Below are 12,222 nucleotides of genomic sequence, written 5' to 3' on the forward strand. Positions count from 1 at the left end.
TCTTCGTTTGACGGATTTGTGGTAAATTTTAATATGAACAAGATAGAGGCCACCCTTGAAGAGATGGTCAATATGCTTGTGACATATGAATCCACACTAAAGAAGGATAAACCAGCTTTCTTGGTGGGCTCCTCATCTTCTGCTAAGAAGGGGCCAAGTACAAAGGGTAAGAAACGTTCTGCCCCACCCAAGAAAGTCGAACCCGAGAAGAAGCACAAGACAAAGGCTTCAAACAATGGAAAATCCAAGGATGTTTGCCATTACTGCAAGAAGCCCGGTCATTGGAAGCGCAACTGCAAGGAATATCTAGAGCAGTTGGGAACTGCAAAGGGTATGTTCTATATTGAAATAAACATTTCACTTAATACTACTTCTTGGGTATTGGATACCGGATGTGGATCTCACATTTGCAATGATTTGCAGGTGATGACAAGAAGTCGCAGGCTTAGAATGGGTGAGACCCAGCTGAGGCTCGGGAATGGTTCCAGAGTTGAAGCTACAGCCATTGGAGATGTTTGTTTAATTTTGCAGAACGGTTTTAAGTTATTTTTAAGAGATGTTTTATTTGTTCCGGATTTAATTAAAAACATTATTTCTGTTTCTATGCTAGATAGAGATGGTTATTCTTGCAATTTTGTGAATGGGATTTGCAATATTTACAAGAATGAATGTTTGATTGGAAATGGACAACTTGAAAACGATCTATACAACTTAAAACTAAAAGACGTTCCAATAAATTATGTTGATAAACCGGCGACAACAAACAAAAGGAAAATCGATAGTCAAAACCCGGCAAACCTTTGGCACGCTAGACTAGGTCATATTTCCTCAAGGAGGATGAACAAGCTAGTGGGAGAGGGCATGTTTGATATGTCTGATATTAACTCTCTACCTACTTGTGAATCCTGCCTAAAAGGGAAAATGACTAAATCTCCTTTTAAGGGGAAACCTGAGCGTAGTCAAAATCTGTTGGATGATCCATACAGATGTTTGTGGTCCATTTAGAGTTGGGACTCAACATGGCCACACCTACTTCATTACCTTTACTGATGATTATTCAAGGTATGGGTATTTATATTTAATGAAATATAAGTCTGAAGCATTTGAAAAGTTCAAAGAATTCAAGGCTGAAGTAGAAAACAAACTAGGTAAAAGTATTAAAGCACTTCGATCGGATCGAGGTGGAGAATACTTGAGTACCGAGTTTTTGGACTATCTGAAAGAGAATGGGATTCTCTCTCAGTGGACTCCTCCTATGACACCACAGCTGAATGGTGTATCGGAGCGTCGTAATCGAACTTTGTTGGACATGGTTCGATCCATGATGAGCTTCACTGAGCTTCCACCTTCGTTTTGGGGCTATGCGCTTGAAACGGCGGTATTGTTGTTGAACAACGTCCACACTAAAGCAGTGGACAAAACACCATACGAGTTATGGAATGGCAAAGCTCCTAAGTATTCGTACTTGAGGATTTGGGGATGTCCTGCTTACATGAAGCGGACAGTGGGAGATAAGTTGGATAGTCGATCCAGCTTATGTTATTTTGTAGGGTATCCGAAGAATTTAATCGGATATTATTTCTATTATCCTGCTGAAACAAAGGTGTTTGTTTCTAGGAATGCCACCTTCTTGGAGAAGGAGTTCTTATTGGATAAGAAAGGCGAGATGATGGAACTCGAAGAAGTTCGAGAAGAACCCGAAATACAAAATAACGATCCTACGCCTCAGGAACCATTACTGGACACGCCTGAACCTAGAAGATCCGAGAGGACTTCTAGACCTCCTGTTCGATATGGTCTTCTTCTTGAAGGGGATCAAGATGAACCCGACATTGGATGTGATCCAAGAAACTTCAAGGAAGCAATTTCTGATGCGGATTCAAATTTATGGCTTGAAGCTATGCAGTCTGAATTGGATTCAATGCATACAAACCAAGTTTGGTCTTTAGTAGATCCTCCTGATGGAATTGTTTCAATAGGGTGTAAATGGATCTACAAGAGAAAGCTTGGGCCTGATGGTAAGGTATTGACCTACAAGGCGCGATTGGTGGCGAAAAGTTACACTCAAAGACAAGGAGTTGACTATGATGAAACCTTTTCACCAGTTGCAATGTTCAAGTCCATAAGAATCCTTATTGCCATAGCTGCATGGTATGACTATGAGATATGGCAAATGGATGTGAAGACTGCTTTTCTTAATGGAGACATTAAGGAAGAAATCTATATGAAGCAGCCGGAGGGGTTCACATCCATGGGAAGCGAGCATAAGGTATGCAAGCTTCAGAGATCAATTTATGGTCTAAAACAAGCATCAAGAAGTTGGAACCAGAAATTTGATGAAACAATAAAAGATTTTGGTTTCATCAAGAACCCGGAGGAACCGTGCGTGTACAAGAAAGTAGTTAAGGATGCTGTGACATTCTTAGTACTTTATGTTGATGACATCCTACTCATTGGGAATGATGTAGGGATGTTGCAGTCAACAAAGATATGGTTATCAGGTAGATTCTCGATGAAGGATTTGGGTGAGGCATCCTACATTCTTGGGATACAGATCTATAGAGATAGATCTAAGAGAATGATAGGACTCACTCAATCAACCTACATCGACACCATATTGAACCGGTTTTCAATGGATGGGTCCAAGAGAGGACATCTACCCATGTGTCATGGAGTTTCTTTATCCAAGTCTATGTGTCCCAAGACTGATGCAGAGATAGAGAATATGACACATGTACCATATGCGTCAGCTATAGGTAGTATCATGTATGGGATGATATCTACCAGACCGGATGTAGCATTTGCTCTGAGTGTCACGAGCAGATATCAGGCTAATCCTGGTCAAATGCATTGGAAAGCCGTGAAGGACATTCTTAAGTACTTACGAAGGACTAAGAATATGTTCATGGTATATGGAGGACGAGATCTGAAATTGGAAGGCTATACCGACTCTAGCTTCCAAAGTGACGTGGATGACTCGAATTCAATCTCTGGATTTGTGTTCATGCTTAATGGCGGTGCTGTCTCTTGGAAGAGTTCCAAGTAGGACACCACAGCGGATTCCACCACTGAGGCTGAATACATTGCAGCATCAGCTGCTGCTAAAGAGGCCGTTTGGATGAGGAAGTTCATCCAAGAGTTGGGCGTCATTCCTGAATTTGTTGGTCCAGTCCCGGTGTACTGTGACAACACGGGTGCCGTTGCTCAAGCAAAGGAACCAAGGTCTCATCAAAGATCCAAACACGTACTGAGGAAATACCACATCATCCGGGAGATTGTGGAAAGAGGAGACATCACTGTCGAACGAGTGGCCTCTTCAGACAATATCGCTGATCCGCTTACTAAGCCCTTGCCAGGACCATTGTTTGACAAACATCGCGAAGCAATGGGTCTACGTAGTATGACTAGTTGGCTATAGGGCAAGTGGGAGATTGAAAGAGTGGGTGCCCAGTGAGCCAACTTGTGGCTATGGGCTTTGATGACTCTTTGTACAAACGATCTTTTGTTTAATGTAATTTACACTTTTATTAATGGCAATGACTTTATCTTTCTTCATATTGTTATATTATGATATACTATTGTTGTTTTGATAAAGACCTTGAATATACTATAGTGTATGTAAGATGTGGTAGAACATGGGGATGTCTATCATGAAATACATCTTATAGTCACTGTATATTCTAAACTGTTCCTAGTCGATTGAGCCGTCCGATAATAAGGATAAGGATCGCTCGAGTTTGAGACTAGCATTTGCGATGCGGAGTACCACGTTTCATTGGTAGGGAACATGGAGATGTTCGAAGCATGCAAATGGATATTCATAGGATGAATAATCGAACTACCCTATCCGGACTTTCCAAGTGGTTATCACTTATCGAGTGGATAAAGTCCGCGGTTTTGGTTGTACACCATTAGTCCTTACTACTTGAAACATCATGGAGACTCTATATGCTAGTACTGTGCGTTGACTCGTTTACCGACTCTATGGGGGTCATCAGGTGTCGGGATTGGGTACAGTTACAACACATATAGGAGTCAATGCATTGTTGTCAAGGATTCACCACATACTTGCGAGTGTGGATATCCTATGCGATCCGAGGAGATATTAGTGTGACGAATCTCTGGCCAGAGTACTTGATGTGATTTAAGAAATGGTTTCTTAGTAGCACATGCGATGTCACTAATTTGATCTTCAAGATGTATTGCATAGTTATCGAATCTTGAGCGACTCTCGATATACCAATGGTTGTTGATTCGATCGGGATATATGGATGAAGGGACCGTACTGTACGCTAACCAAAATCTACTGGTTCTTGTAGGCACTATCAGTGATACCTAGGGAATCATGGGGCGATGTTGCTAGGCGCTTTACCATGATTCGTTGGGCAAGTCGGAAATCGTTGTTCCGAGTCACAAGGAGTTGTGAGCCCATGGCTAGCTGTATCCCTGAACCATTGAGGGTCACACAGTGTAATGGAGTTTTAATCCCCGTTGAGATAGTTAAATTTAAAGAGTTAAATTTAATGAATAAAGAAGTTGGACTTCTTAAATAAGAGTAAGGGAGTAGGATTTCCTAAAATGACATAGGGATGTACATTTTTGGAAACCACTGAATTCGGATTCAGGAAAATTTATTTTGACTTTAAAATGTGCAGAAATGGTTTCTGTGCACATTGGTAAAATCAGTTTATCAATCGGAGTCACGATGAATTTTATATTAATTTCTGAACATGCGGGCTTTGCTTGTCGGGCCTCAACTTATGACTAATGGGCCCTAAGGTGTTAGTGGCCTGCATTATAAATAAGTTATTGCAGTACAGAAATTACACACAGTTGGTCATAATTTTGAGAGACAGTTTTCGAAAAAAAAAAAACCCTAGCTCTCTCTAGAAATTCGGCCGCCCCTCCCTCTCTCTGTCAGAGATTTTCCGGTCTGTGATTTTGAATTGCAGACAGGATTAGCGAATCAAATTCGTTATTCTCTTTGCAGAAAACTTCTGATAGATTTTCTAGTGCAATCTATCAGAGGGATTAAACCTCCATTCGTGGACCTGATTGAAGGAAAGCTTGTTCATCAGTTCCAGGGAGATACAAGAAGCGCAGAGAAATCTGTGTGGTGTCCAATAATCTCGCTTCGAGATTGAAGGTAAAATTTAATAATAGTTATTTAATTTTACACACACAAATAGTTTAATCGTATGGTTGATACCCACACTATGGAATTGTTCCATACTAAAAATTTTAAACTTCCGCTGCACCGGGTATCAATCGTGATTGATCTGAACGCCAGTTTTCCAACAAGAGTAGTACTTGCTCGAGCGCACATTGTTGCCGCTCGAGCGAGACGCACGTACAGAATTTGTAACTTTGAAAACTCTTGCTCGGGATGGATATTACATTTTGGGGATTCTTGGACATTTAAATAGCGAATTTTCCATCAGATTAGGGGTTCCAGAACGTGCACAACACAAGAGAGGCGACTGCAATCTTGGGAGAGAAGATTTCTCTTTTCTTTTCTTCTTCTTTTTATTTTTGAATTATTATTTCAATTATTGAGTAGATTTTCTTTAACAAAGACGACGTGATTGGGCCGAAAAAATCTATGTAGAAAATTTGGATGTTTGTTTGAGATTTTTCATATTTTGTTTTATATTATTGATTATTAGATTTATATTTGTCTTGTGAATGATATGGCCAATTGTTCGCATGCATGTTAATCGATTCCAAGTCGACAGATGAGGAATTGATTTCGATCACTCTAATAATTGACATATGATCAAATCGACTAGAAATAGTAATCGGTTTTAGTGTGTGGTTTTAGGTGAAAACTAAATTCTCACAGTTCTTCATCATTTGAATTTGATTAGAATTACGAAAAATTAATCTGTCTATATTTGAATAGGTTTGATTGTTCAAGAAATAGACCTTTGAACAAGTCAAGAGAATTTACCATAATTTAAGATTAAATTTGAGTCCTGAATCGGCTACATGTTACATGATTTGTTCGATACCTATGTGTGTCTTGGTTGCCTCGTTTTAATTTAATTTTCCTTTCAACTATTTTAATTCTTATTTATTAAGAAGTTTTTATTTTAAATTCTTATTTTATTTAATTAAAATTTCTTTTTATGATTTTTTCTAGATTAAGTAAAATAGTTAATTCTTGAGAATTGACGACAGTCCCTGTGGGATCGATACTTGGACTCTCTGTCCAATTACTATTACTTGACCTAGTGCACTTGCTAGTAAGTATCGAATTAAGCGGTCAAGTTTTTGGCGCCGTTGCCGGGGACTATTTGGTTAATATTAGTGTAGTAACCCAGATTTCATTTTAAGATAATAAAATGATAATCATGATTAAGGGTTAGTAATTAACCAATTCCAGGACTTTATCGGGCTTCAGAGTTATGAATTGGGCATCCATTATTTGGGCCAGTTCGGACGGTCCAAACGGGACATCGGACGATCCAAACTATGCAGTCCGGGTGCTCCGTAGAGGGCCAAGTTGACTTCGGATGGAAGGAACGTTTGGACGATCCGAAGTGGTGATCGGATGGTCCGAACTCCCTCAGTCCAGCCAGGAAGGATGACTTAGCCATGGATTTTACACGTGTCAAGCATAGGACACTTCGAACGATCCGAAGTGGCGATCAGACAGTCCAAACTCGACGTGTCATGCATGCAAGCCAGGAGCTGGATCGGACGATCCGAACCCGAGTTCGGAGGATCCAAACTTGACCGATTTTGAAGGCTATAAATAGGGCTCATTCGTGTCATTTTCAGCTACAAATTCCGAGTTTTATTTTTCCAGTTTTATAGTGTGAGATATACACTAGAGGGCCCTATTGGTACTTAATAAGGTTCTGAAATAACCAAGGTGTGGATAGTCATTCAGGACTAGCGTCTCTAAAGGGCTAACTACGGATGAAGGTATGGTCCGGAAATATATTTAAGTTTTGGGAGTATTTGTTAGCTTAGTTAAGGCTTATAGAACTTGCGTAGTGATATGGTGAACTTTTGAATATAGGCTTGGAACCTAGGATCCTACTAGACTTGAACTAGCCTAGAGGTACGTACACATTGACTGATATTGCCAGCGAGTATACATGTTTATTTGTTGCATTTATTTAGCATTATTATATGGCATGAAATATGATTTATCGCTTTCCATATGCATATGTCATGTGCATATACATGTTGAGTCTATACCTTGTTATACCTGATTATAGAGCCGCTCAGCTCTATACTTTTTAGTCTATCACTGAGAGTATCGTGATGGCGGGGACATGTATGTCTGACTACTCTAGTGTTCTAGACGAGTGTGGTTGTACCCAGAGGTTGATCCTCGAGGTTACATCACTCATGTGGCGCCTGTACTGAGCATGACTTATCAGATGACCCTTTTACCAGTCATCACGGTTGCATGCATAATATACATATGTTTACTCATGTTTATGTATTGGACGTTAGCGCTCACGTCCTAGTTGTTATATTTGACTCACCATTCTACGGGGCAGGTCGCAGGATGGACGGGGCTGGTGGTTCGAGGCAGTACTAGGGGAGCAGGAGCTTTTCAGGGGTTGATACAACAGGAATTTGTTATAGCTGTATAATTTTTACTTTAAATTATTTCAATATGGTTGTATCATTACAGTATTAAGCCTTGAACTTTTGTACTAAGCTGTTATGTAAAATTATGGGTTATGTTTCCGCACGTTTTTCTCTGTTTAAGTATTTATGTTTAATTAAGTTTAATGCATGCCATAGTTGCCAGTTAGTAGGTGATTCAATGCAGGGTCACTACATTTTTGGTATCAAAGCATGCATAGATTTTGGGATTAGTACTTGGGATTTTTAGCCTAGTTTTGTGTGATTTTGTGCATTTGGGATTTTAATGTGCAAATCTTTTTAGATAATGGCTGATGGAGGTAACGAGAGTCATGTTAGTGTTGGCCAGGGAGGTGGTCATCATCATCGTCACCATTTCCATCATCATGAGGATCGACATCGTCCTCAAGAGGGTATACATCGCTATACGATCAATAAACTTTTGCAGATAGCACCGAAACTCTTGTTGGGTGGCGAGAATCCTGAGGAAGCGAGAAACTGGATGTTCATAATCGAGAGTGCTTTTCGTGCTTTTGAGTGTACAGAGGAGCAGAAGATGGAAGTTCTAGAGTTTGTTCTAGATGGATGTGCACGCTTATGGTGGGATGCCAATGTATCTTAGGCGCGTACTGAGAGAGGACGGGTGACTTGGGAGGATTTCCGTCAGCAGTTTCAGAAATTATATTTTCATCCAGCTGTCTGTCAGGCACGATCTATGGAGTTTCTTACACTGATTCAGGGATCTATGACTATTGATGAGTATCAGCAGCGATTCATTGATCTGATACCTTACAGTCCCCATATCAATGAGAGTGATGGGTTTTATTCTAGAGTTTGATGTCCATGTGTTATCGGCTAATCTGATGATCTTTGCGATGACAGATTTTAACTATATTTTGGGAATAGATATCCTGCCTTTGTATCACGCTACTGTGGATAGTTATCAGCGTATGGTACAGTTTCATCCGAATGAGGGTGAAAGCTGGTATTTCTATGGAAAGGGAGCACGACCTCCGATGCCACTTGTGTCAGCTCTGAGGGCATGTCATATCTTAGAGTCAGGTGGGGAGGACTACCTCATTTATAGAGTTGATATATCCACAAGTAGTCCGAGTATTGATAATTTATCGGTTGTCAGTGAGTTTCCTGATGTATTCCCTAATGAAATTCCTGGTTTTCCTCCGGTTCGTGAGCTGGAATTTTGTATTGATTTAATACCAGGAACGAAACCTATATCCCGAGCACCTTATTGTCTGGAGCCGTCAGAGATGAGGGAATTGAAACAGAAGTTGCAGGATTTGCTTGATAAGGGATATATTTGTCCGAGTGTTTTTCCGTGGGGAGAACCTGTTTTGTTTGTGAAGAAGAAGGATGGATCGATGCCATTGTGTATTGATTACAGGCAGTTTAATCGTGTCACCATCAAGAATTAGTATCCTTTGCCGCATATTGATGATCTGTTCGATCAATTACAAGGTACTTCCGTCTATTCTAAGATAGATCTGAGATCTGGATATCACCAGCTGAGGATGAGAGATTCAGATATTGCTACGACTGCTTTCAGGACCAGATACGGGCATTATGAATTTCTGGTTATGCCTTTCGGTTTGACGAATGCCCCGCCAGTCTTTATTAATCTGATGAATCAAGTGTTTCGGGAGTATCTGGATAGATTCGTCATCGTCTTCATTGATGATATTCTTGTCTATTCTCATGATAGGAATGAGCATGCACAACATGTGAGGATTTTTTTACAGACATTACGAGAGAAGCAGCTGCATGAAAAATTGAGCAAGTGTGAATTTTGGCTTGATCGGATAGTGTTTCTCGGTCATGTAATTTCAAGTGAAGAAATATATGTGGATCCAAGTAAGATAGAGGCAGTGCTGAACTGGTCTCGTCCGATGACGGTTGCTGAGATTCAAAGTTTTTTGGGTCTAGCTGGTTATTACCGTCGATTCATCGAGAATTTTGCACAGTTGCCCAGGCCTTTGACACAGCTTACGCGGAAAGATGTTGCCTTCACATGGTACTCGGACTGTAAGGATTCATTTCACAAGCTGCGTAGACGTCTTACTTCTGCACCTGTCCTAGCTCTACCTTCTGGATCGAGAGGTTATATTTTCTACACTGATGCATCTGGTCAGGGAAGAGGATACGCGTTGACACAGTGTGGGCATGTTATATCCTATGCTTCTAGACAGCTGAAGACGCGTGAGGTGAATTATCCGATACATGATCTCGAGTTAGCCGCCATTGTATATGCTCTCAAGATTTGGAGGCATTATCTTTATGGAGAGAAGTTTGAGATATTCACGGATCACAAGAGTCTGAAATATTTATTCACTCAAGAGGAGTTGAATATGCGACAGAGACGCTCGATGGACTTACTGAAAGACTATGATTGCGAGATTAAGTATCATCCAGGTTCTGCTAATCTTACTTTTGATGCCTTGAGTCAGCGGGTTAGACTTACTGCACTTCATACTAGTGAATTATCTCACATGATTCAGGAATGTTGTTCACTGAGTTTTACGCTTAAGCACAAGAAAGGAAGAAATGGGATTCGTTTGTATACTATTTTATCTGTGCCAACATTGTATTCTCGGATTAGAGATACTCAGATATCTGATATTAAGACTCAGCGTTTGCACGTCTAGCCAATGGGATTAATACATCTGTATTCCATTATCAGGCAGATAGATTTAGTTGTATCTACTCCCCTGAAGCAGGATGTAGTAACTAAGCGTCTCGTGATGGTACAGTGGCAGCGTCGAGGCATGGAAGAAGCAACTTGGGGAACAGAGAGCCGTATGCGATCAGAATATCCTGAGTTGTTTGATTTGTACTTTTGATTACCATGTAATGATGTAATTACTGTTGCTGTAATAAAACATGGTTTTTTGTTTCATATTGTTATCTTAATTTTTCTTTATATTTTATTTCGCGAACAAAATATCTAAAGTTGGGGAGAATGTAGTAACCCAGATTTCATTTTAAGATAATAATATGATAATCAAGATTAAGGGTTAGTAATTAACCAATTCCAAGACTTGACCGGGCTTCAGAGTTAAGAATTGGGCATCCATTATTTGGGCCAGTTCGGACGGTCCGAACGGGACATCGGACAATCCAAATCGTGCAGTCCAGGAGCTCCGAAGAGGGCCAAGTTGACTTCGGATGGAAGGCACGTTCGGACGATCCGAAGTTGTGATCAGATGGTCCGAACTCCCTCAGTCCAGCCAGGTAGGATGACTTAGCCATGGATTTTACACGTGTCATGCATAGGACACTTAGGATGATCCGAAGTGGCGATCGGATGGTTCGAACTCGACGCGTCACGCATGCAAGCCAGGAGCTGGATCGGACAATCCGAACCCGAGTTCGGAGGATCCAAACTTGACCGATTTTGAAGGCTATAAATAGGGCTCATTCGTATCATTTTTAGATACGAATTCTGAGTTTCCTTCTTCCAGTTTTATAGTGTGAGATATACATTAGAGGGCCTTTTCGGTACTTAATAAGTTTCTGAAATAACCAAGGCATGGTTATAGCCATTCAGGACTAGCGTCTCCAAAGGGATAACTATGGACGAAGGTATGATCCGAGAATCTATTTAAGTTTTGGGAGTATTTATTAGCTTAGTGAAGGCTTATAGAACTTGCGTAGTGATATGGTGAACTTTTGAATATAGGCTTGGAACCTAGGATCCTACTAGAATTGAACTAACCTAGAGGTATATACACATTGACTGAGATTGCCAGCGATTATACATGTTTATGTGTTGCATTTATTTGGCATTATTATATGGCATGATATATGATTTATCGCTTTCCATATTCATATGTCATGTGCATATACACGTTGAGCCTATACCTTGTTATACCTGATTATAGAGCCGCTCAGCTCTATATTTGTTAGTCTGTCACTGAAGTACCGCGACGGTGGGGACATGAATGTCTGACTAATCTGGTGTTCTAGATGAGTATGGTTGTACGTAGAGGTTGATCCGCGAGGTTACAGCACTCATGTGGCACCTGTACAGAGCATGACTTATAAGATGATCCTTTACTAGTAATCACGGTTGCATGCATCATATACATATGTTTACTCATGTTTATGTACTGGGCGTTAGCGCTCACGTCCTAGTTGTTATCTTGGACACCCCATTCCATGGGGCGGGTCGCAGGATGGACGAGGCTTGTGGTTCGAGGTAGGACTAGGGGAGCCGGAGCTTTTCAGGGGTTTATACAGCAGGAATTTGTTATAGCTGTATAATGTTTACATTAAGTTATTTCAATATGGTTGTATCACTACAGTATTAAGCCTTGAACTTTTGTACTAAGTTGTTATGTAAAATTATGTGTTATGTTTCCGCACGTTTTTCTCTATTTAAGTATTTATGCTTTATTTAAGTTTAATGCATGTCATAGTTTCAAGTTAGTAGGTGGTTCAATGCAAGGTCACTAAAATTAGGATAGATTATTTGCTTGAGACTAGACATTTTTTTTCTATCTTTTCGTTCCTTTGCTTAATTTTTAATTTTAATTTTATTCTCTTTTGCTTGTGAGGTACTTGAAGATGAATCATCGATGGGTATTAAAAAGTTTTGGC

Source organism: Henckelia pumila, chromosome 4 (assembly GCF_033568475.1).
Source record: "Henckelia pumila isolate YLH828 chromosome 4, ASM3356847v2, whole genome shotgun sequence".
Taxonomy (NCBI): domain Eukaryota; kingdom Viridiplantae; phylum Streptophyta; class Magnoliopsida; order Lamiales; family Gesneriaceae; genus Henckelia; species Henckelia pumila.